The sequence below is a fragment of the Aegilops tauschii genome, chromosome 1, assembly GCF_002575655.3.
Source record: "Aegilops tauschii subsp. strangulata cultivar AL8/78 chromosome 1, Aet v6.0, whole genome shotgun sequence".
NCBI lineage: Eukaryota > Viridiplantae > Streptophyta > Magnoliopsida > Poales > Poaceae > Aegilops > Aegilops tauschii.
The window spans coordinates 127,325,267-127,350,560 of NC_053035.3; positions in this window are offsets into that span (position 1 = coordinate 127,325,267).

The following is a 25,294-nucleotide window of genomic DNA, read 5'->3' on the forward strand; positions in this document are numbered from 1 at the left end:
TCCTCCTCGTAGCTTGGCTCCAGAGAACTCGGGGATTGGCCCGCCGCAAAGCGAGCTTGGGAACGGAGGTCTGTGGCGCCGACCGCCGCCGCGATTTCTGCGCGGCGCTCCGGCGTCAGCATCTTGTAGTAAGTGATCTTGCGGCGCACCCTGGCTTTCCGGCGAACTAGGGGACGCTTGATGCGGGCTAGGGGATCGAAAGGTGGGGGAATGGGCTGGAGATTTGGTGTGGTTTTAGGGCAGTGGCTGGCGTAGGCCGAGCAGCGAAGGTTCTGGTGTGAATAGTGGTTCCGATGACGACTGATCAATCGGTTTTGACTGTACATCGCTCTTGTCGCGTTCACGTTGCAGCCCGGCACGCTGGACCCTCCACGTCGCTCACCGAATGGAACGCGCTTCGTCTTGCGTTTTCGCTCGCTTGTGGGACCGCAGTTGAGAGCAAACCGACGTCCCTCCCCCTCCCCCGCCTGCGTAATGTTAGAGTAATAATATGTGACCAAATGTTAGAGTAATAATATGTGACATGCAACTTACACAAATGTTAGAGTAATAATATATGACATGCAACTTACACAAAGCATACAGGGTCTAATGCGTTTTTTGAGGCTAACTTTGACCAAATGTTAGAGTAATAATATATGACATGCAACTTACACAAAGCATACGGTCAAATTCGTATGTGAAAGGAGTTTCCAATGATACAATTTTCACATTATACATCTCATGTACTATTAATCTTGTCAATAGTCAAATTGGAAACCATCTCGAGTACAAATCTAGGAGTACGTACGAATCTAACAATATTGATTGGGCGTTGTTGAATGTTGATACCTTTTTGATCAAAGTAGAGATACTTTGACTACACATAAAACTTATATGTAAACTAGAAAGGATAGGGGGAGTATATTGTACGTTCAAAAAAGAAACGAACATTGAATACCCTTTATATATGATTTGCGGATGCTATGATCACCGGTTCAAAATTTTGAATCCGCCTTAGGTATCACGTGCCCCCACTCGTTCCCTCTCGATTTCATCTCGGGGTCCGGAGATCTATTGAAAGAGGACTAGGGTGGGTACATGCGAATGATACTTGGCAGAATGTTCAAATGAGGCATGCTGGAGGATGGACTCGACTGGAGGGCGACATGATCGATGGAGAAGAGGGTTGAAGAGGAATGAGAAATAAGCAAACGCCACATGATTATACTTGAATGGCTCAAATAAACAATAAGTTGTCTTGCTTGGCCTACATAGTGAAAGGCCTAATGCGCAACGCGGAGCACTGACGCTCGAATATGGCCGGGAAAACAGGGAAACCGACATGTGGGGCACACCCGTCGGGACGACGTAGCGCAGACTAGTCCAATGGAGGAGCTGGCCCACGACATCCTCGCCACCGACAACCATTCATGTGGGTCGTTGGGGCCAACAATGGGGCACAGCTCCAGCACCGCCTCTGCACACGGCGACCGCGGTGAGAGACACGCTCATATCGTCGCTAGACACGGTCGGTTTCAGTGTGTCGAGGGTGGCGTTAGTGCTATGGCACGACCAACGGTATGTTTGGTTTGTGCCCAAGGTTGCCCCATCAAAGCATTGGGTAGCCAAAATTTTGGTTGAGGTATTGGTTGCCCATGATTTGGCCGACATTGGCAAGAAAAATGAACTAGAGTTGGCTAGAGTTCATTGGCATGCCAAAGAAATGGCAACCATCCAAACAAAGACCAATCTTTGGGTCATGAACAAAATTTTGGTTGAGGTATTGGTTGCCCATGATTTGGCCGACATTGGCAAGAAAAATGAACTAGAGTTGGCTAGAGTTCATTGGCATGCCAAAAAATGGGAACCATCCAAACAAAGACCAATCTTTGGGTCATGACCAAAATTTTGGTAAGGTTCACTTTGGCCACAATCCAAACACACCCCAACACCCGGCTCGTCGAGGATGCACGGGGCGCCGCGACGCGTCCGCGGAGTGGTGTAGCGCGGCCAACTGCATCCTCTGGACCTGAGACCATGCCAGGTCGTCTTGCTTTTTCAATGACATGCCGGGATCGCACGTGAGCAAAGGGCATCTCCAACGTTGCCACGACCGCAACTGACTACCCTGGCACACCAAAACCCTCGCGCCGTCGCGCGGTGCGTTCCCCGTTGGCGCCAGCTACCCGCATTCATGCCGTCCGTTCGTATGTCGTCGTTAAGAGGCTCGGTGCCCGAGGAACCAACCCCGGCGACTTAATGAGTAAGGTGGCGTGACACCAAATGAACTCTAGCATCAAGGTGGCATGTCATGCAAGAAAATGGAGATATGCAGTGCGTAAGTGAGTCGTGCACTTCGATGGCACCTAGTACTACGCAATATTTTTTCTCCTTGATGGCACGTGAATAGTGCATGTACTCAATGACAGAGCACGTGATGGTAGCCATGGACATGGTCGGCCCTTTTTGAAGAGAGTACTAATAAATAACTTTGATGTGTCCCGTCAACTCGCAGAACGACGAGAAGCTTGCTTACTACGCCTTCTCCCTCGCCAACGCGTGCACGGTGGCTCGCAGCATGAGGAGAAACTTTTGCTTACAAGCGGTGGACGTGCAGCAGTTCATTTGGTGTCAGATTGCCAAAAGTATTACTGTAGTACCATAATTATTGTTCGACTTCCAGAAGAGGAGAAGAGCCAAGCGCAAGGTCACCTACTAACCTAGTACAGTACTACTATAGCCAAAGCTGGTCCACCTTTTGAGAGCATGGTTAATTAATATAGGCGGCTCTTGCAGCGGCACATCATTTAGAGCAAGTACTCTCTTCGTAGGAACAAAGGAAGTGAAACAAAAGTTGGAGTGGATGCTAGATTGCCAATTAAAACATGATTACATAGGAAAAAAATCCTATAGCATTCTATCCTATGAATCAAACGACCAATGTAGGAAAATTATGAGGGGGGTCTCTCCGATAGTGTTCCTTGGCTCGCACCTAGCATCACGATGGTCGAACTTGGAGTCATTTATCTGGTACACGTGGCATCTCAGATCTGGACACAAGGTGACGCGACCTCTCACTTCCTCCGCTATTTGAAGCAGCGCGCCGGTGGAGGGCTAGCATACTCCAATATTAGGTTGGGTCTATGTGATGTGGCAACTTCATATACTAACTGGATGCTGGCTATACTACTACGGTACTCACACTCCAAGAAGTGACTCGAAAACCATTCATAAATTGAGTCTATGACATGCATTCGCAACTTAAATGTACCATTCATTACATACAACAAGTCATCAACACACAACGACAACGAGAATACATGTTGGATTATAGATTATTTCCAACAAAATGGAGATATGCAATGGAGATTATTTCCAACGACGCGGGAAATCTAGCATCAAGGTGGTGTGTCATGCAAGAAAATGGAGATATGCAGTGCGTAAGTGAGTCGTGCACTTCGATGGCACCTAGTACTATGCAATATTTGTTTCTCCTCGATGGCACGTGAATAGTGCACGTACTCAATGACAGAGCATGGGATGGTAGCCATGGACATGGTCGGCCCTTTTCGAAGAGAGTACTAATAAATAACTTTGATGTGTCCCGTCAACTCGCAGAATGACGAGAAGCTTGCTTACTACGCCTTCTCCCTCGCCAACGCATGCGCGGTGGCTCGCAGCACGAGGAGAAACTTTTGCTTACAAGCGGTGGACGTGCAGCAGTTCATTTGGTGTCAGATTGCCAGAAGTACTACTGTAGTACCATCATTATTGTTCGACTTCCGGAAGAGGAGAAGAGCCAAGCGCAAGGTCACCTACTAACCTAGTACAGTACTACTATAGCCAAAGCTGGTCCACCTTTTTAGAGCATGGTTAATAAATATAGGCGGCTCTTGCAGCGGCACATCATTTAGAGCAAGTACTCTCTTCGTAGGAACAAAGGAAGTGAAACAAAAGTTGGAGTGGATGCTAGATTGCCAATTAAAACATGATTACATAGAAAAAAATCCTATGGCATTCTATCCTATGAATCAAATGACCAATGTAGGAAAATTATGAGGGGGGTCTCTCCAACAGTGTTCTTGGGCTCGCACCTAGCATCACGGTGGTCGAACTTGGAGTCATTCATCTGGTACACGTGGCATCTCAGATCTGGACACAAGGTGACGCGACCTCTCACTTCCTCTGCCATTTGAAGCGGCGCGCCGGTGGAGGACTAGCATACTCCAATATTAGGTTGGGTCTATGTGATGTGGCAACTTCGTATACTAACCGGATGCTGGCTATACTACTACGGTACTCACACTCCAAGTAGTGACTCGAAAACCATTCATAAATTGAGTCTATGACATGCATTTGCAACTGAAATGTACCATTCATTAAATACAACAAGTCATCAACACACAACGACAACGAGGATACATGTTGGATTATAGATTATTTCCAACAAAACATTCTAGCAAATACTAAAGTTTTCATCACACAACAAATAACAAGCAATGAAATGAACTTCAACTCAACCAATCCTCGGCGTTGGAAACGCTTGCTTTGAACCATAGGTGCTCTGGGAAGGGCCAGCTATTGTCAATATCGAGAGTAATGCAGGACTAATCATCCAGGCTGAAGCGGCATATATCAGGACCAAGGTAGGGAACCACCGAAATGTCTGAGGTATAGATATAGTTGCTTCTCATAAACGGTAGTAACGTTGTGTCAACAGCAGCTGGATCGCCTTTCACCATCATTGGATAGTTTGGTTCAAGGAAGAGTGAGTTTGCTCCAAGACTATCAATACTGAACCAGGGAGAAGGTGTTGGCGCTAGCACACTAGTATCTGTCATGAATACCATGCAACGGTGTTGGAATAGGTCGGGAGAGGGTGACCATGGGAGACAACACCTGCTTCCTCAGTAGTAACAGTCTGAGTGCACTGTATACAGACAAGAAGAGGTGATCCATCAGAATTAGTTGCCAGGCGCCACTGAGTATATAAGTTCCGCTCCTCCTCATGCTCGTGATCATCACCATCGTCATCTCCCCCTTGCTTATAAAATTTTTCAAGTATAGGTGGTGGAATGTTCACAGGACGTTGGAAACACAAGAAGAAGGTTAATTAGTAAAGGGAAACTTGCTAACCCGCATGCATGTGGATGAAACAATTATAATTACGGTGGAAGACAAACGTACCGAAACTACGAGGATCCCATGCAAAAACAGTCCACGAGTGGTGGCAGCAAACACAAGATCCTCGTATTCAATTGCATCACAGTACACATCCGTGTATAGAAACTGATTTTTGAGCAATATCCATCCAGTCGAACCACGAAGGATGGCAACAAGCTTGTCGAAGATAGCAACAACTTGATAGTTCTTGTAATTCCAAGAGCGGTTGGGAACTCGAAAAATTGCTATCTTCAGTAGACGACAGTCACCATGATCGTATTTGAACGTACGTAGATCATCTATGTGCTCAACCTCAGGGCACTCGGAGATTTTTGGAAGTGGAATCCGCTGACGAGTGTACACATTCACAAGTTCCCACTTGCAATTGTACCCAATATAAACAACCCAATCTCCATTTGCGCCAGCCCAGGACTTACCCTTAAGCGATGGCATCTTGACATCACACGTATCATTATCAAGCGGCATCAACTTGCACAAGGCGAGGCCTCCGTCGTCCGCGCCCATGCGAACAGGCTTATAGCGAAGGAGATAAGGGAGATCAAACCGCTCCTGGACCCATGGGTTCCTTGTAATGATGTTATTAGTTGAGTCGAGAATGGTCTTGAACGAACCTGCCATGCTAGCCGAGGTGATGACGTCGCACCGATCAATGAGTTCCCCCACCACGTCATCTTTCAGATCGGGGCAAGAATAATGGGGTCGTTTCCGGCTTGTTCCCTCCATGGAGAAGACGATCGAACAATGGCAGAAGGAAGGGTGAAGGCAAATGGAGGAGGGAGGAAGAGCGTGCGACAGCAGTTCCAAATCGAGAGGGAAAGGCGAAGATTCGGTGGACGGTTGCTAGTTTGCCACGGTACACGAAGAGGCGCCCGGGCCTACACGTCCTTTCGGAAATTGTACAAAAGGACTCGCCGTCGTCTCACTGACATGCTGGAACGGGACCACATGTCAACGAAACATCGTGTGTAATTTTTTTTGCAAAATGCGATCTGGCCGCGTTGGCCCGAGGTGCCGCATTATTTCTCGACTTTATTTTTTTAATGGTGTGCCGTTCAATTTTGAAGCACGACTAACTGGTACTGTTTGCAGAGAAAATATAAACTACTCTACCACTACTCCACCTCTAGTACTAGTAGTATAAAAAAGATATATAGGCTGGAGCTTCAGAGCTTTCTTTCTAAGGGCTGCTCACTTGCTTCTCACACTATCACCCTCTCTCCAGATCTAAAAAGACGGCCTCTCTCTCCCTCCTCACCGGTGGTCACAGATCCGCCGGGGTAGAAAAGGACGTGCAGTGTTGACACACTCGTCGTCGGCGAGCGAGGTCACGCACTGACGACAAGGCCATCCTCTCAGACCTAGCGCCCGCGCAGGATGGCCTCCGTCCCCAAGCTCGCTGTCGTAGTACGTGTGGAGGACGATGACCACGAGCGAAGCCACTTCCTGCCGACCCTCAGGTATGCTACCTCTTTTCGAACCATACCCTTGTTCTATTGCCCCATCTGCCATGTCGCTGCATGTGGATCTTTTTCCACTCCACCATCTTCCCAATTTGGTATCCTCTGCTCTGCTGGTCACGCAGACGAAAACCTTAATTTTCACTATTAGAGGAAACCCTACTTCATGCAGACTAATCCATGTCTGGGTTGAATAAGGAAAGGAAGGGAGACTGTACTGTCCAAGAGAGTAGGCATCGAACCCGCATCTAGGTTGAGAAGGGGAAAGTCAGTAGCTAAGGAACGAGTCTTGTGTCTCTTGGTTGAAGAAGGGTAGAAAGGCATGACAACGCAATAGAGAATGACCAGGTCGATCGGTTTGTTGTCCTCACATAGGAAAAAGGTGGCTAAACATAACAAAAATGGGACGTAATCCACATATGTTGCATGGATATTTGTTGCTCTGGGCAACCATACCTCCCTCACCACTCTATGCGTCCGTGGAGATACATCGTACTGGTGCGCCCACTGTCCGAATGGGCCTCGCATGCTCTTAGTCTAACTTTTTTGCTGTTAGTATAACGCCAGCAGTCAAGTCAAGCAATGCTACTGCTAAAGTGATGCCACATGTAACTAATGCCGCACTCAGTCTAATGCCACCGATAAATTTAAGTAATGCCATTTAATGTCACTGGATTATTTCAGGGTTAGCTGTTGATTGTGGATGTATTAAAGATTTTTCAACTAAGGCATTCTAATGATGTTGCACAGCCAGTATACCAATGATGAAACTTGTTACTACCTTCATATTTTTGCACTGTTAATGCTTATAGATTACATACCTCACTTTCATGAGATAAGTTAATTTTTTTTGTATAGTGTCACCAAAATGCCAAGGCGCTGATGTCATTTTATTTTGGTTAAACTGCACAAAAAATACCTCACATCATGATGTAATGTTCATTATGTTATCGGAGGAGGTCTGTAAGTTTGTCTCTAATGCCTGTCGACTACATACCTGACATCATGATGTAATGTTAAGTCATTTCCTTTTGTACAGTGTCACTGAATTGTCAAGGCGGTGATGGCATTTTATTTCAGTTGAACTGCACAAAATATGCTTAAAAGAAGAGGAAAGGTCAGGAATCGATCATTCTTTCAGAAAGAACTATATATGCCTTTCTGACATCAGCCTTTGTTGCCTTATTTATTCCTTCAAAAAGGTGGTTAGAAACAGTCTTGCTACCTTTTCCCATTAAGAAATTGGAATGCTTATATCTGTGAGTCTATGCTTCAACTAGTGCCACTTTTATAGTAATCACACTTTCAATATCTATGCAAACAGGGATGCTCGAGTTTAGTGGAACTGCACAAAAAGTCCAACTGGTTCAACATTAGGAGCATGTTTTCTCCCAAACCTTTATATCCAATTGGTGGCACTATGAGCTGTTCATTAAGAAGGTACATGGTTTGCTACTATCTTGCTACTCTTTTTGTACTGTCATTAGATAGTAATACTACTGGTTTGCATGTGAATTTATTGGCAGGGTGGACCTACATTGGAGGTGCAGGACATGATTCAATGACTGGATGCTCAATTTCGGTTGTATCGATTTCACCTCTTCCATCACTGCGAACATGGATATCCTTGGTCTGATGAAGAATAGGCGCTATATTTTCTGCTCTGAACAAGCAAATCAATTCAGTATGAAATTGTCCAGGGGAAAACATGACTGTATCAAATTGTCCAGTGCAAAACATGACAGATCTAAGCGGAAGAGACATGTTTAAACCAAAAATACAAGGTGGGGTATATGTTTACTAGCTGCTTGATATTTGTGCAGACAGAGATGTCTGCCCGTTGCTATTTAGCAAACACACAAAGTGACCGCAATTTTGGTTGAACTGCACAAGAGAATAGTATAGTCACTGCATGCAGTGCCATTTGAAAATAGACACAGAAAGATTGGATAGTCACTTCATGGACTGTAGAAAAGTAGTACTGTACTATTTATTGGCCAACACTAGGTGCTTCATTGCTTTGGTCTGATTATACAATGGGCATCATTTTGCCTAAGTTAAAGTTTGTATTCCGAAAATAGTCTCGCCGTGTGATCAAGAGAAGACCAAATCATATTGCAGTGGATGTTCCTCCATCATGTGTGGTTCATTCCCATGGTTCCAGCTGTTGGTGAAACCACTTACGTTAGCAAGAGGAATTGTAGACTTCACAAACAAATTTGTCATTCAGTCTGTACTGAATGTTGGCCAAGAGAAGCATCCATGTTAGTAGGAAGAACATATGTTTTTTCTAGATCTTTGCTTTTGGAGCTACATATTTGTATATGATCTGTGAATCATTGAGATGCATTAACATGTTGACCTTATGTATGGGAATCGTACTAGTTGGTTTTAGTTGTGGCTGATCTTTGCTTTTGGAGCTACATATTTGTATATGATCTGTGAATCATTGAGATGCATTAACAGTTCCTTATATCTGTTTGCTCAGTGTTTACAAGTTACCGATCGATCACTAGCTAGCCTACTAATGCGCTCCTGGCTGTTTTAGTTGCGACGCAAGACCCGAAGTGGCAGTTTTTTGAATAAAAATGCCTACCTCTGAAGAAACTAACAAGCTGCTCTGAAGAAAATGCCATGCGAATCTGAAGAAACTGCTAGCAAAAACGTTCGCAAATGCCTTCTCTCCCAGCTAAAGTTCATCAATTAATGCCCTCGGCTGCGACTCGTTGCATGCTGCTCCGTGTACTGGCTGCGAGCGATTTTGAGTGCCCGCATGCAGCCGGCCGTAATTAAGGCAGCTAACTGATGCGAAAAAAGATGCGCTTTAATTGTTGCGGGCCTTTTAAATCCGTGGAATCATTATTGACAAGGAGGGAGATTATTCGAGTGCACTCGTTTGACCGTAATGCCGGCGTGCGACCCAGCACGGACGGGACGGGACGGCACAGTCAGAATTTTAGTTTCTCTAGTTTTCCACGGCAAGCTGGCGCGCTAAGCCATGCCTGCTTCATTATGCATTGAATTCCGATGACCATCGCGCTACCTTCCGCTTACAAGTACTGTTTCTCGGCCTTCTATGGTGGCACCGTGACCCAACTCGCCCTATCCTCATAAGCCCCCACCAGCCCGACGTTGCTCGCCACTTATCCTCGCTCTCGCCACGTCCGCCATGCCCCCGCCCGTCCATGATAGGCGTGGCCGGAGGTGGTCACCGCCGGAACTAGTGTTCGGTTTTTCACCGGAAGGCGACGGAGGGAGGAGGCATTCTATCGGTCTTTAGATGGCAATGCGGAGATCGAGGACTTGTTGGAGCGTGACCGCCTGGCAGAGGAGCAGGAGTTGTTGGAGCACGACCGCTTGGCAGATGAGCAGCGTATCACCGATTTGCGCCGCCAGCGGGACATGGAGCAGCAGCGCATCGACGCTCTGAGTCGCGAGCAGAGCGCCCGCACGTGGGCAAACTACATGGAGGCCGGCGCCCGGCAAATAGCCCTGGAGGCTGTCAGGCACGCACGCGTTCGCGACGCTGATTTTTACTACCAACTCGTCAAGTGGGTTTCCCTCTTAGAAGCCGAAGCTTCGGTGGACCACGCCAGCATGGAAAGGGCCAACGCGCTCGAGCAACGCGCCCTATTGCACCTCTGGCAAGTCCGAGGCGAGGCAGAGGACGCCGGTGCCAGCGTTTAGCGTGTGCCGCAGATGCCGGTCGGCATCGTCTAGTTAGCTAAGAGTAAGTTAGTACTTGTACGCTACTAGAGTATTAGTGGAAGTAGATAGTTAACTTGGCTATGATGGTTGTCAACGTGGAAGTTCAGTACTCTATATGTGGATCAGACCTGTTACTTTGCTCTGAATGTTGAACTTTCTGTTTGAACATATGGAATGGGCTGTTATTTTTTTAAATGTGTTGTATTTGTCCTCCACGGATTTAGAGGCTGACTTGTGGGCCTACCAAGTTGACGCGTACACAACCAGGAGATGATTGTACGTGGAGAGGATGACAGCAGGGACCCGCCAAGGTCATGGCAGTACGCAAGCAAAGTGCCTCCTTATTTCAATCCAATAAAAAAATGGCTCCTCGTAATGGATTTCTGACATCTGGGTCCCATGCCATTGTCAACGTAGTCAATAAACGAGAGAGTTGCACAACGAGCGGCTGACATCAGGGACCCAGCAGCTCGCCTAGTTATTTTTGTTTTGGGTTAATTTGATAAATGCCACTCCAAATCTGGTGTTTCTAAGAAATGCCATTGCAATTTCCAAACTTTGAAAAATGCCATTTCATGCCATCCCCAGTGGCATTTTTCAAAGTCTGGAGTGGCGTTTTTCAAAGTTAGCAAATTGCAGTGGCGTTTTCCAAAGTTTGCAAAAATTGCAGTGGCATTTTTCAAAGTTTGGAAATTGCAGTGGCATTTTTATGAATCGCCATATTTGTTGTGGCATTTATCTAATTTGTTTTTTGAGACGGAAGAAGGGTGTCAACTGGGCTGTGCGGGGCACTCTCGCATGTCTAGACAGCCTTCTCTTTTATGTTTACCACAGACCAGCCCAGTAGTTTTTTTTTCTTTCTGAAAATGGCTAGCCTAGTTTTTTTGTGATTTGCCAAGTAAGTCGCTTTGTCAGGCCTATTGGGCTGCAAATCTTTCAAGACGAGGAGAGCTTCATTCGGCTGGACGAGAAAATGGCCTATCAGTAATGAGAAATGGGTTGTACATTTTTAAAACACATCAAACCGGCAATTACTTTCAAATTCTTTTTTTAATTTCAAGATTTTAAATTGCATTAATTTTTATGCGTGGACAATTTGTTGGATTTTATATTGATATACATTTATTTTTAAAATCAGTTTGAATGTGACTCGAAATTTCGGGATTAAAAACAGTTCGGACCGCACCGAAATATGCAACATTTCGTATATTTTTTTAACCGTGGCCACAATATGGGCTGTAATGCTAACAAAAAGAATATGGGCTCCAAAAAAACCTTCTGAATTAGCAAATGGGCTGTAAATTATTAGAAATAATGGCAGATGGGTTGTATGCTGTTTTCCACAGATTTGAGGCTTTCCTAAAAAAAGGTTGACGCACAAGCAGTGACTGTTGGATGTCCATCCAACGGCCGTCGTGCTTCTTCAATCTCTGCTCTTCCTGCTCCAGCCGCTCAAACAAGCGCCGGCGGGACTGCCTGCTCCCTCCTCCCCGCGGTCGGCTGTGCTGCCGCGCAGGCTTCACCGCCCCACCGTACTCCCATCGCTGGCCTAGCCATCCCTCTACTCACCCACTCCTATTGTTATTCTCCGGCGATGGCAGACGAACCAGTAAACCCTCGTATAGTCGTACTCCCCTCCGCGTGGGAAACAACTGCCGAGTCTTCCCTGCCTCCATGTCGTTCCCTTCCTAGGCCTCGCCGTCGTCCACCGCCCTGGTGCTCCCGGCGCGGCCTGGTCAATGTGGTCAACAACCGACATGCATCTGAAGTGGACTGTACGTGGAGAGGCTGACAGCTGGGTCCACGGCCGCACGCAAGGAAATGCCTCCTTATTACGCGCAAAATAATGATTCCTCCACCTGACATCTGGGACCCACCGAAAGGGCCTCTCTATTTCGCGAAAAAAATGTTACCGCCGCTGACAGCTCGGACCCACCAGCTATATCTTCGCACGCAAGGAAGTGCGTCCTTATTACGCACAAAAAATGAATACTCCCCCTGCTAGCTGGGACCCAGTATAGTGGCAGGCTAACTTGTGGGCCTACTAAGTTGACGGGGACGGAGGGCTTTGTCAACTTAGTCAATATGCACGATTCTAGCTCCAGTGACCGTATGATGTCCATCCAACGGCCGTAGTGCTTCTTCAACCTCTGGTCTTGTTGCTCCGGCTGCCCAAAGCAGTGCCGGTCGTGCCGCATGCTCCTGCCTCCTGTGGTCGGCTGTGCTGCCACGGAGAACTCACCGCCCCCTACTATTCCCACCGCTGGCCAGGCCCTGCGGCGACGGCAGCCTCACACCGCAGCCGAACCAGTGAACCCTCGTACTCCTCTCCGCGTGGGCTTCCACTGCCGGGTCTTCCCCGGTTCCGCGTCATCCCCTTCCTAGGCCTCGCCGTCGTCCACCGCCCTGGTGTTCTCGGCGCGGCGTGGTCAACGTGGTCAAGGAATGGCTTCCATCGGACGTGGACTGTACATGGAGAGGCTGACAGCTGGGTCCACAGCCGCAGCAAGGAAGTGCCTCCTTATTACGCGCAAAATAATTATTCCTCCACCTGACAGCGGGGACCCACCGGACGGGATACCGTATTTCGCGAAAAAAACGTTTCCCCCTGACTGCGGGGACCCACCAGCTACATCTTCGCACTCAAGGAAGTGCGTCCGGGTAAAAAAAAACGATTCGCCCCCCTGACTGCTGGGACCCACCAGCTACATCTTCGCAGGCAAGGAAGTGCCTGACAGTCGGGACCCACCCGGTCGAAGCGTACGTAGCATTGTCATTCTGGTCGCGAACGTGTACGTACATACTGGTCGATGTAGGGGCACGCACATGTCGTAGTAGAGGCGCGCACGTAGCATGTACACGTACGTACAGCGGCCAGTGTGCAAGAAAGAAAATACGGCCACATACGTACATACGGGCAGGGTCTCGAATGCCTACTCGCGCATACGTACGGCCAGGGCTCGTGTACATGGCTGGGTCGGAACGGAGAAACAGCGTCATCGTCGTGTTCATGGGGAGCCAACCGGCTCGGTCGGAACGGAATGCCTCGTCGTGTTCATCGGGAGGGCTTGGACGGAACAGCCGATGGAAATGAGGCCTGGCGTACCGCAGAACGGAGGAAACGGCCTTGTGTTCGACCAGCCACGTTTGAAACGGGATCATGTTCATCGGGAGGGGTCTGGCGTACCGCAAAACAGAGGAAACGGACCTCCTACGGTCGAAACGGGGGTCCTGTTGATCGGGAGGGGTGTGGCGTACCGCAAAACGGAGGAAACGGACTTGTGTTGGAGCGCTGCGGTCGAAACGGGGGTCCTGTCCATCGGGAGGGGTGTGGCGTACCGCAAAACGGGACTCCACGGGATACTGTTCATCTCCACCGTCGACCCCCTCCAGCCTCCACGGGCTACTGTTCATCCACCGTCGACCTCCTCCAGCCTCCACCTGCGACTGTTCATCCACGGGCTCCTGTTCATCCAGCCTCCACCACGCGCTACTCCACCGGCTACTGTTCAACCAGCCCTGTCCACGGGCTCCTATTCAACCACCCCTCCACAGACTACTGTTCATCCAGCCCTCCACCTTCTACTATTCATTCTGCCCTCCACGGGGTGGTCCTGTTCATCCTGCCCTCCACGAGGTCCTGTTCATCCAGCCCCAACCGGCTCGAACGATCAAGGTCCTGTTCATCCAGAGGCAACACCACGGGGTCCTGTTCATCCACCCCCACGGGGAACTATTCATCCAACCCCCCCCCCCCCCCCAGCAACGCTCACTGTTCATCCAGAGGCAGCATCGATCGACTTCAGTTAGCAGCAGTAGCGAAGGAATCGCTCGATCGAGTTCAGTTAACAGCCATCGATCGATCGCTCGGGTTCAGTAACGCGTAGCCTGCAGTGCAATCACTCGGGTTCAGTTAGAGCCCAACACCTCGGTCGGGTTCAGTTAGAGCCCAACACCTCGCACCCACGTGCGTGCGTGTACGAGAGAAACGCGCATCGCTCGGCCCCGACCACCCACCGTAACAACACCCCGATATTTTCCTCGCCCTCGCTTCTACCACGGGCTTTTCCGTCATGGACGGCCGAAAGAATGTCATGCAGTTGCATCTCCGGCCTGCCCAGGACGAAAAGCCCATTTTCTGTCATGATTTTTTGTCATAGAAGTAGGACCCCACCACATCTATGATGATACCGGGTTTTGTCACAATTATCGTCATAGAAGTGTCATAAGTATGACAGAAAAAAAATTTCGTTCGGCCCAAAATGTCACGGATGTGTCTTTTTTTGTAGTGTTTATATCATATTGCTTGATTTTATCCCTCTACATCATGTCATCTTGCCTAATGCGTTACTCTGTTCTTATGAACATAATACTCTAGATGCATGCTGGATAGCGGTCGATGTGTGGAGTAATAGTAGTAGATGCAGAATCGTTTCGGTCTACTTGTCGCGGACGTGATGCCTATATACATGATCATGCCTAGATATTCTCATAACTATGAGCTTTTCTATCAATTGCTCGACAGTAATTTGTTCACCCACCGTAAATTATGCTACCTTGAGAGAAGCCACTAGTGAAACCTATGGCCCCCGGGTCTATTTTCCATCATATTATTTTCCTATCGACTAGCTATTTCTATTGCCGTTTATTTTGCAATCTTTACTTTCCAATCTATACAACAAAAATACCAAAAATAATTATCTTATTATCTTTATCAGATCTCACTTTTGCAAGTGGCCATGAAGGGATTGACAACCCCTTTATCGCGTTGGTTGCAAGGTTCTTGATTGTTTGTGTAGGTACAAGGTGACTTGCATGTAACCTCCTACTGGATTTATACCTTGGTTCTCAAAAACTGAGGGAAATACTTACGCTACTTTGCTGCATCACCCTTTCCTCTTCAAGGGAAAACCAACGCATGCTCGCACGCATCCTGTCGAACCTGCACGGCGGACTTCTCGCACTCATCCCGTCTAATCAAACAGCTGCACGCACGCCACCGAGTATGGTTAAATTTTGGCATGGTAAATATAATACAACCCTTTGCGATATTAACGTGTCAGCTTTTTGTTTCAAAAAGGACTTCGTTGGCTACTAATGTGTGCGCCTCTTCTCAAACTGGACGATTTTTTTACCATGGCATATATGTGCCATGTCATGAAACCATGCCAAGTTTCATGTTTTTTGGGTGACTTTTTTATTTACTGGGATTTAAAACCGAGATTCTCATTGTTTCAGGACGACGACAAGTTTGTAATTCATTCTCCTTCCTTAAACAAGACCTAAACATGCACCCAATGACACATGTACGATTTCCCACCCATTTTGCTTCACTGGAGCATGTGGTTGTAGTTCAAATTTGAATTATGGACTACATTAAATGCATAGAAAACTTAGTAATTAGTAATATATACAATTGCCAAACGTACCCTGAACAGTTTCAAATTTCAGCCCGACACTCCTGTTATTCTATGTTGCCTGTAGAAAACAAAGTTCAAGGCGAGAAGAGGCATCGATTATCGTTTTGCCCACAAGAGGGGCATGTTTCCCTACCGGAACCACGAGGGTTGCGACAGGCTCCGGTTTGTAAAAGGCTTGTAATATAGCTTCGCCCAAATTGGACAATTATATATACCATGTAGTGACACCATGCCAAGTTTCATGATTTCCTGGTGAGTTTTGGATTTACACACATTTAAAAACCGAGATTCGCAATGTTTGTGGCCAGGCCAGGACGGCGAGATGGTTGAATTCATTCCCATTCGTTCCATGGGACCAAACATGCACCCAAAGGAAACATGTACGTTTTTTCTAGCCATTTTGGTGCACTGGAGCATGTATTTGTAGTTCGGATTTGAATGATGGACATTAAATGCCTAGAAAACTCAATTAATGAATAAAAAGGTCAAACGAACCCTGAATAATTTTTCAAAATTCAGCGCAAATCTCCAGTTGCCCCGTGTCGTGTGTAGAAGAAAATACGAGGCTAGAAGAGGGAGTGATTATCGTTTGGCCCACAAGGGGACACGTTTCCCAATCAAAACCACGAGGGTTCTTGCGACAGGCTCCGTTTGTAAGAGCTTTGTAATAAAGCTTGGCCCAAATTGGCAATGTTTTACCACGACATATATGTGCCATGACGTGACACCATGCCACCTTTGATGACTTTCTGGTGAGTTTAGGATTTATGGGGACTTAAAAACCGAGATTCGAAATGTTTGAGGACGAGCCAGGACACCGGTACGGTTGTAATTCGTTCCCATTCCTAGCATGAGACCTAAACATGCACCCAAGGACACATGTATAATTTTTCTAGCCATTTTGGTGAACTGGAGCATGTATTTGTAGTTTAGATTTGAATTATGGACATTAAATGCCTAGGAAACTCAATTAGTGTATAAAAAGGCCAAACGAACCCTGAATAAGTTTAAATTTTAGCACGGATATCATGTCGTTCCATGTTGCCCATGGAAGAAAATACAAGGCGAAAAGAGACAGTGATTACATTTCGCCCACAAGGGGAACACGTTTCCCTATCAGAACCACGAGGCTTCTTTGAGAGAAGCTCCAGTTTTTTTAAGAGGTTTGTAATATTGCTTGGCCCAAATTGGACAATGTTTTTACCACGACATATATGTGCCATGACGTGACACCATGCCACCTTTGATGACTTTCTGGTGAGTTTGGGATTTATGGGGACTTAAAACCCGAGATTCGAAATGTTTGAGTACGAGCCATGACACCAGTACGGTTGTAATCCGTTCCCATTCCTGGCATGGGACCTAAACATGCACCCAAGGACACATGTAAAAAATTTCTAGCCATTTTGGTGAACTGGAGCATGTATTTGTCGTTCAGATTTGAATTATGGACATTAAATGCCTAGGAAACTCAATTAGTGTATAAAAAGGCCAAACGAACCCTGAATAAGTTTAAATTTCAGCACGGATATCCTATCGTTCCATGTTGCCCGTAGAAGAAAATACAAGGTGAAAAGAGGTAGTGATTACGTTTCGCCCACAAGGGGGACACGTTTCCCTATCGGAACCACGAGGCTTGTTTGAGAGAAGCTCCGGTTTGTAAGAGGCTTGTAATAAAACTTGCGCCACAATGGACGAAAAAATTCCTCGACATATAAGTGCGACGTCGTGACACCATGGCAGGTTTCACGATTTTCAGCTTAGTGTTGGATTTACGGGGATTTAAAAACCGAGATTCTTCTCACGAAATTTTTTCAAATAGCACATGGTTCACTCACGAAAGTCAATATTCAATGAAAACTTCGTAGAAACCATATTTTAAAGTTTCATAAAAATCTGGAAAAAAATGTTGGATGTCAAGAAGGAGATGTTTTATTGCGACACAAAATTTCAAGTTGAAAAACATTACGAGATGTGAGCTATGAAAAAGATAAATTCCGCCCTGAATAGTGACATTACTATTCGGCACTATTCAACACTGATTTTGTCTTTTTCATAGCTCACATCTCTTAATGTGTTTCAACTTGAAATTTTGTGTGCCAATAAAACATCATCCTCTTAACATCCCGCATTTTTTTAAATTTTTTTGAAACTTCAGAACATCTTTTTCTCGTGGTTTTCACAGGTTTCCACCGAATGTTGGTTTCCGTATGATATCCCCCCACCCGCTGCGTGCGCGATCCGAGTCCTGTGTTCTGACTGGCCAGAACCCAAACCCCGCGGATCGTATGTGTGCACCATTGGATGCTCCCAAATCGAACGGCAACCCTGAGCCCTTTCGACAGCACATGTAGTACATGGGTAAGCACTGTGCGCATGCGTCGTGTAGCTCATGCTTCCTTCTCTACTAGGTTTTCATTCAAAACAGGCTACCGTTTCTCGCCACTCCTCTCATTGGTTTCCCGCCTCTTCTCCCAGATATGCATGATGTAGATGTTCGTTTAATTCTTATAGTTCATCTCATCCAAAATCAGTTAGTTTTATAAAAAAACTATTTTAAGATTCATAGAATTGTGCATTGTAAAGGTAAAAACAAAAGGTGATAATTCATTTAAAAAAGGTTTGGGCAATTAAGATATGGAAGATTCTAGAAAACAAAGGAGAATGCTTGTGTTTTGAGGTTTGTGCATTATGCTTAAGTTCAACCATGGAGTCTTCTAGATTGTACATGTGGCAGAATCTGGTGGAATGTAGATGATATCCAACGGCCAGTAGTGCTCGAATTTGCCATCTCTGTACCGTCAGATTGGCTTCATCCAACGAGCAGCTTTCATAGTTATTCGCACACTATATGGGTGTATAGATGTATAGATATATATTGATGTGTCCCATGCTAGACAAAATAAAGTTTGAGTGCATGCGTGGGACGACCCCCCTGTTGGGGATCATTGCAAAAATCAAAAAAAAAATCTACGCATCACCAAGATCAATCTATGGAGAGACTAGCAACGAGATAAAGGGGAGTACATCTTCATGCCCTTGAAGATCGCAATGCGGAAGCGTTACAAGAACGCTGTTGGTGGAGTCGTACACGCAGCGATTCAGATCGCGGTCGATTTCGATCTAAGCGCCGAACAACGGCGCCTCCACGTTCAACACACGTACAGCTCGGGGACGTCTCCTCCTTCTTGATCCATCAAGGGGAGAGGAGAAGTTGAGGGAGAGCTCCGGCAGCATGACGGCGTGGTGGTGGAGCTTGCAGTTCTCCGGCAGGGCTTCGCCAAGCACTACGAAGGAGGAGGAGGAGGTGTTGGCGAGGGAGAGGGCTGCTCCAGGGGAAGGGTGCGGCAGCCCTCCCGCCTCCCCTCTATTTATAGGGGCAAGGGAGAGGGGGGGCGGCCCCCTCCAGATGGATCTAGAGGGGGGCGGCGGCCAAGGGGGGAGGCTTGCCCCCCAAGCCAAGGGGGCGCCCCCTTTAGGGTTTCCCCCCAAACCCTAGGCGCATGGGCCCTAGGGGGGTTTGGCGCCCAGCCCACCTAGGGGCTGGTTCCCCTCCATATTCAGCCCATAGGGCCCTCCGGGGCAGGTGGACCCTCCCGGTGGACCCCGGGAACCCTTTCGGTGGACCCGGTACAATACCGATAAACCCCTGAACACTTCTGGCGACCGAATAAGGACTTCCCATATATAAATCTTTATCTCCGGACCATTCCGGAACTCCTCGTGACGTCCGAGATCTCATCCAGGACTTCGAACAACATTCGGTAACCGCATACTAATTCCCATAACAACTCTAGCGTCACCGATCCTTAAGTGTGTAGACCCAACGGGTTCGGGAACCATGCAGACATGACCGAGACATCTCTCCGGCCAATAACCAATAGCGGGATCTGGATACCCATGTTGGCTCCCACATGTTCCACGATGATCAAATCAGATGAACCACGATGTCGGGGATTCAATCAATCCCGTATACAATTCCCTTTGTCTACCGGTATGATACTTGCCCGAGATTCGATCGTCATTATCCCTATACCTTGTTCAATCTCGTTACCGGCAAGTCTCTTTACTCGTTCGTAACACATCATCCCGTGATCAACTCCTTGGTCACATTGAGCTCATTATGATGATGTCCTGCCGAGTGGGCCTAGAGATACCTCTCCATCACACGGAGTGACAAATCCCAGTCTCAATTCGTGCCAACCCAACAGACACTTTCGGAGATACCCGTAGTGTGCCTTTATAGCCACCCAGTTACGTTGTGACGTTTGGCACACCCAAAGCATTCCTACGGTATCCGGGAGTTGCACAATCTCATGGTCTAAGGAAATGATACTTGACATTAGAAAAGCTTTAGCAGATGAACTACACGATCTTGTGCTATGCTTAGGATTGGGTCTTGTCCATCACATCATTCTCCTAATGATGTGATCCCGTTATCAACGACATCCAATGTCCATGATCAGGAAACCATAAACATCTATTGATCAACGAGCTAGTCAACTAGAGGCTCACTAGGGACATGTTGTGGTCTATGTATTAACACATGTATTACAATTTCCGGATAACACAATTATAGCATGAACAATCGACAATTATCATGAACAAGGAAATATAATAATAACCATTTTATTATTGCCTCTAGGGCATATTTCCAACTGTCTCCCACTTGCACTAGAGTCAATAATCTAGTTACATTGTGATGAATCGAACACCCGTAGAGTTCTGGTGTTGATCATGTTTTGCTCGCGGAAGAGGTTTAGTCAACGGATCTGCGACATTCAGATCCGTATGCACTTTACAAATATCTATGTCTCCATCTTGAACACTTTCACGAATGGAGTTGAAGCGATGCTTGATGTGCCTGGTCTTCTTGTGAAACCTGGGCTCCTTGGCAAGGGCAATAGCTCAAGTGTTGTCACAGAAGAGAGTCATCGGACCCGACACATTGGGAATAACTCCTAGGTCGGTGATGAACTCCTTCATCCAGACTGCTTCATGTGCTGCCTCCAAGGCTGCTATGCACTCCGCTTCACATGTAGATCCCGCCACGACGCTTTGCTTGCAACTGCACCAGCTCACTGCCCCACAATTCAAAATATACACGTATCCGGTTTGTGACTTGGAGTCATCCGGATCTGTGTGGAAGCTAGCATTGACGTAACCCTTTACGATGAGCTCTTCGTCACCTCCATAAACGAGAAACATATCCTTAGTCCTATTCAGGTACTTCAGGATGTTCTTGACCGCTGTCCAGTGTTCCATGCCGGGATTACTTTGGTACCTCCCTACCAAACTTACGGCAAGGTTCACATCAGGTCTGGTACACAGCATGGCATACATAATAGACCTTATGGCTGAGGCATAGGGGATGACACTCATCTTTTCACTATCTTCTGCCGTGGTCGGGCATTGAGCCGTGCTCAATCTCACACCTTGCAATACAGGCAAGAACCCCCTCTTGGACTGATCCATATTGAACTTCTTCAATATCTTGTCAAGGTATGTGCTTTGCGAAAGACCAATGAGGCGTCTTGATCTATCTCTATAGATCTTGATGCCTAATATGTAAGCAGCTTCTCCAAGGTCCTTCATTGAAAAACACTTATTCAAGTAGGCCTTTATGCTTTCCAAAAATTCTATATCATTTCCCATCAATAGTATGTCATCCACATATAACATGAGAAATGCTACAGAGCTCCCACTCACTTTCTTGTAAACGCAGGCTTCTCCATAAGTCTGTGTAAACCCAAACGCTTGGATCATCTCATCAAAGCGAATGTTCCAACTCTGAGATGCTTGCACCAGCCCATAGATTGAGCGCTGGAGCTTGCATACCTTGTCAGCATTCTTAGGATCGACAAAACCTTCCGGCTGCATCATATACAATTCTTCCTTAAGGAAACCATTAAGGAATGCCGTTTTGACGTCCATTTGCCATATCTCATAATCATAGAATGCGGCAATCGCTAACATGATTCAGACAGACTTCAGCTTCGCTACGGGTGAGAAGGTCTCATCGTAGTCAACCCCTTGAACTTGTCGATAACCCTTAGCGACAAGCCGAGCCTTATAGATGGTCACATTACCATCCACGTCAATCTTCTTCTTAAAGATACATTTATTCTCTATGGCTTGCCAATCATCGGGCAAGTCTGTCAAAGTCCATTCTTTGTTTTCATACATGGATCCTATCTCGGACTTCATGGCTTCAAGCCATTTGTTGGAATCCGGGCCTGCCATCGCTTCTTCATAGTTTGAAGGTTCACCGTTGTCTAACAACATGACTTCCAGGACAGGGTTCCGTACCACTCTGGTGCAGAACGTGTCCTCGTGGACCTACGAAGTTCTGTAGTACCTTGATCCGAAGTTTCATGATCATCATTAACTTCCTCTCTAGTCGGTGCAGGCACCACAGAAACATCTTCCCGAGCTGCGCTACTCTCCGATTCAAGAGGTAACACCTCATCAAGTTCTAATTTCCTCCCACTTACTTCTTTCGAGAGAAACTCTTTCTCTAGAAAGGATCCATTCTTGGCAACAAAGATCTTGCCTTCAGATCTGAGGTAGAAGGTATACCCAATAGTTTCCTTAGGGTATCCTATGAAGACGCATTTTTCCGACTTGGGTTCGAGCTTTTCAGGTTGAAGTTTCTTGACATAAGCATCGCACCCCCAAACTTTCAGAAACGACAGCTTAGGTTTCTTCCCAAACCATAAGTCATACGGTGTCGTCTCAACGGATTTCGACAGAGCCCTATTTAAAGTGAAAGCGGCAGTCTCTAAAGCATAACCCCAAAATGATAGCGGTAGATCGGTAAGAGACATCATAGATCGCACCATATCCAATAGAGTGCGATTACGACGTTCGGACACACCATTACGCTGAGGTGTTCCACGCGGCGTGAGTTGTGAAACAATTCCACATTTCCTTAAGTGTGTGCCAAACTCGTGACTCAAATATTCTCCCCCACGATCTGATCGCAAGAATTTTATTTTCCTGTCACGTTGATTCTCAACCTCACTCTGAAATTCCTTGAACTTTTCAAAGGTCTCAGACTTGTGTTTCATTAAGTGGACATACCCATATCTACTTATGTCATCAGTGAGGGTGAGAACATAACGATAACCACCGCGACCCTCAACGCTCATTGGACCACGCACATCAGTATGTATGATTTCCAATAAGTTGGTTGCTCGCTCCATTGTTCCGGAGAACGGAGTCTTGGTCATTTTGCCCATGAGGCATGGTTCGCACGTGTCAAATGATTCATAATCAAGAGACTCCAAAAGTCCATCAGCATGGAGTTTCTTCATGCGTTTGACACCAATGTGACCAAGGCGGTAGTGCCACAAGTATGTGGGACTATCATTATCAACCTTACATCTTTTGGCATTCACACTGTGAATATGTGTAACATCACGTTCCAGATTCAATAAGAATAAACCATTGACCAGCGGGGCATGACCATAAAACATATCTCTCATATAAATAGAACAACCATTATTCTCAGATTTAAATGAGTAGCCATCTCGTATTAAACGAGATCCAGATACAATGTTCATGCTCAAAGCTGGCACTAAATAACAATTATTGAGGTTTAACACTAATCCCGTAGGTAAATGTAGAGGTAGCGTGCCGACTGTGATCACATCGACCCTGGAACCATTCCCGACGCGCATCGTCACCTCGTCCTTCGCCAGTCTCCACTTATTCCGCAGCTCCTGTTTTGAGTTACAAATATGAGCAACCGCACCGGTATCAAATACCCAGGAGCTACTACGAGTGTTGGTAAGGTACACATCAATAACATGTATATCATATATACCTTTGGTATTGCCGGCCTTCTTATCTGCTAAGTACTTGGGGCAGTTCCGCTTCCAGTGACCATTTCCCTTGCAATAAAAGCACTGAGTCTCGGCCTTGGGTCCATTCTTTGGCTTCTTCCCGGCAACTGATTTACCGGGCGCGGCAACTCCCTTGCCATCCTTCTTGAAGTTCTTCTTACCCTTGCCCTTCTTGAAACTAGTGGTCTTATTCACCATCAACACTTGATGTTCCTTTTTGATCTCCACCTCCGCTGATTTCAGCATTGAATATAACTCAAGAATGGACTTCTCCATCCCTTGCATATTGTAGTTCATCACAAAGCTTTTGTAGCTAGGTGTAAGCGACTGGAGGATCCTGTCAATGACCAATTCATCCGGGAGATTAACTCCCAGCTGAGACAAGCGGTTGTGCAACCCAGACATTTTGAGTATATGCTCGCTGACAGAACTGTTTTCCTCCATCTTACAACTATAGAACTTGTCGGAGACTTCATATCTCTCGACCCGGGCATGAGCTTGGAAAACCATTTTCAGCTCTTGGCACATCTCATATGCTCCGTGCTGCTCAAAACGCTTTTGGAGCCCCGGTTCTAAGCTGTAAAGCATGCCGCACTGAACCAGGGAGTAATCATCACTACGCGACTGCCAGGCGTTCATAACGTCTTGAGTTGCTGGGAAAATGGGTGCTTCACCTAGAGGTGCTTCAAGGACATATGCTTTCTTGGCAGCTATGAGGACGATCCTCAAGTTACGGACCCAGTCCGTATAGTTGCTACCATCGTCTTTCAGCTTGGTTTTCTCTAGGAACGCGTTGAAGTTGAGGGCAACATTAGCATGGGCCATTTGATCTATAAGACATATTGTAAAGATATTTAGACTATGTTCATGATAATTAAGTTCATCTAATCAAAATTATTCAATGAACTCCCACTCAGATAGACATCCCTCTATTCATCTAAGTGATACATGATCCGAATCGACTAGGCTGTGTTCGATCATCACGTGAGACAGACTAGTCATCAATGGTGAACATCTCCATGTTGATCGTATCTACTATACGACTCATGTTCGACCTTTCGGTCTCTCATGTTCCGAGGCCATGTCTATACATGCTAGGCTCGTCAAGTCAACCTAAGTGTTTTGCATGTGTAAATCTGGCTTACACCCATTGTATTCGAACGTTAGAATCTATCACACCCGATCATCACGTGGTGCTTCGAAACAACGAACCTTCGCAATGGTGCACAGTTAGGGGGAACACTTTCTTGAAATTTTAGCGAGGGATCATCTTATTTAAGCTACCGTCGTTCTAAGCAAATAAGATGTAAAAACATGATAAACAACACATGCAATCAAATAGTGACATGATATGGCCAATATCATTTTGCTCCTTTTGATCTCCATCTTCGGGGCGCCATGATCATCATCGTCACCGGCATGACACCATGATCTCCATCATCATGATCTCCATCGTCATGTCTTCATGAAGTTGTCTCGCCAACTGTTACTTCTACTACTATGGCTAAAGGTTAGCAATAAAGTAAAGTAATTACATGGCATTTTCATTGACACATAGGTCATACAATAAATTAACACAACTCCTATGGCTCCTGCCGGTTGTCATACTCATCGACATGCAAGTCGTGATTCCTATTACAAGAACATGATCAATCTCATACATCACATATATCATTCATCACATCCTTTTGGCCAC